This window comes from Nelumbo nucifera, chromosome 8 (assembly GCF_055504915.1).
Source record: "Nelumbo nucifera cultivar China Antique chromosome 8, China Antique-T2T, whole genome shotgun sequence".
NCBI lineage: Eukaryota > Viridiplantae > Streptophyta > Magnoliopsida > Proteales > Nelumbonaceae > Nelumbo > Nelumbo nucifera.
In genome coordinates this window covers 46,347,404-46,349,170 of record NC_142656.1, presented here as the reverse complement: position 1 = coordinate 46,349,170, position 1,767 = coordinate 46,347,404, and the positions used below count along the sequence as shown (strand labels likewise).

Below are 1,767 nucleotides of genomic sequence, written 5' to 3'. Positions count from 1 at the left end.
AAGCTCCCATAATCAATGTGTCAGACTCGGCTTTGAGTTGTGTGCAAAGATATATATATATATCATGGGTTTCATTTATAAGAAAAAGTAACGGAAGAAACATGCAGAACCATTTTAAATTAAGAGCCTGCATTGATGGATAAGGATTTTCTACCGTTACATTTGTATAATAAATAAGACTCCAGCAGATAGGGCCCGTTTGTTGGAAAAATCTTTTGGTAGTTTTGGCATGTAAAAGATACATTGGAACTTTTGTATGAAGATCTGAATAATCCGAAGTATGTTTGGCAGATGCGTATTTTTTCACGCGTGATTAAAACGCAAAAGACACGAGAAGTTTCATTTGGAGTTTCTTGAAATTAACCTAAAATGGGTTTTTTGCATCTTTTCGGTGTTCTGTCTTTTGATGACTAAATCCATGCACCAAACGAAAATAGACCGAAAATCAGTCTTCACGACTTATAAACAGCCGAAAAACCACACAGAAAGACATACCAAATGGGCCGTAAATAAAATGTGCAACATCTGATGCTACCTAACATAATCTCATAAATGTAGGTTCTGCTTGTACACACTACATATATCTTTCACTGCATTATAAAACCCATGCATGATAATCAAAAAACATAATATTCTTTCAAACAGCAGTGAGAGTTGAAGTTGAAGGATTTGGAGAGTTTATTCACATTTGGAGATGGCCAAGTTCTATACCATTTGCTGTATCTTTCTCCTACTTCTTTTCTCAGGTTAGTCTTAAAGCAATTTCTAGTTTGACTCCTCTTTTTCTCCATTTGCAAGCATGGGTTCATCTTGTTTTCTCCTGAAGTACTTATATGAGACATGCTGAAGAGTTTTTAACATATATATGTTGCATTAATCTTTCTTGGGGGATTTAAAAACTCCTCCTGAAGTACTTATTTCTCCATTTGCAATTATAGGTTCATCTTTTTTCCTCTTGATCTAACCTTTATTATTGGCATTGGTATGGTATTTTCTTTACTGTGTCATTGTTGCAGTTGATGCCATTAGGTTGCAAGCCGATAAAGGGTGCACGGAAACATTCGGTGGTTCATGCAATAATTGCGCTATGATATGCGCTACAAATAAACCAAACATTGGCTACCTCAAGGATGTATATTGTTTCGTTCCACCTGATAAAGCCTACACAGAATGCATGTGCACCTACTCTGAATGTTGGAGAGCCTAATTCATCATTTATGTTCTCTTAGCCTCTTCCCTATGATATGTAACCTCTTGCTTCCTTTCTCAAGAAATATCAGGGGCATCATTGATGATAAATATTTCCAATTATCTTAATGGATCATGAGTTTTAGGACTTTTTCTTTAAGTCTTATATTCAAGGTATTAACTTTCATTCTCTCTCTCACTATAAGATATATTTAAGATATTTTTATTTCTCTCTGATAAGTTTTACAACTTAATTTTATACCCTATAATTTTAATGACATAAAATCAATGTTTTTAAAACCAACCCAGAAATAAAACCATTTTTACATTTGGGTGGTAGGTCAGTGGTCCAACTGTTCAAACACAATAATAAGAACATAGATATAGATACAAACACAAAAGTAAGTTTGATATATTTTACTAGGGATGGAAATGAAATACGCAAATCAGAGAAAAAAAGGAGAATTAATTTCTGTCAAATAACCCCAAGGTTGTGTTTGGTACCATTGCCACTTCTACCTGCAACATTTTATATTGGTTAATACAAATTTTATGGGATTATATATTTTTGTGCCAAAA

General features: G+C 33.7%; 1 long non-coding RNA gene across 1 annotated transcript; it reads left to right on the top strand.

Moving 5' to 3' along the window:
* Window positions 1-364: 364 nt before the first annotated feature.
* On the top strand, window positions 365-1,348 carry LOC148789970 (uncharacterized). Its single transcript, XR_016079211.1, has 2 exons — window positions 365-746; window positions 1,017-1,348. It is a non-coding gene; the product is annotated as an uncharacterized LOC148789970 (long non-coding RNA).
* Window positions 1,349-1,767: the final 419 nt, after the last annotated feature.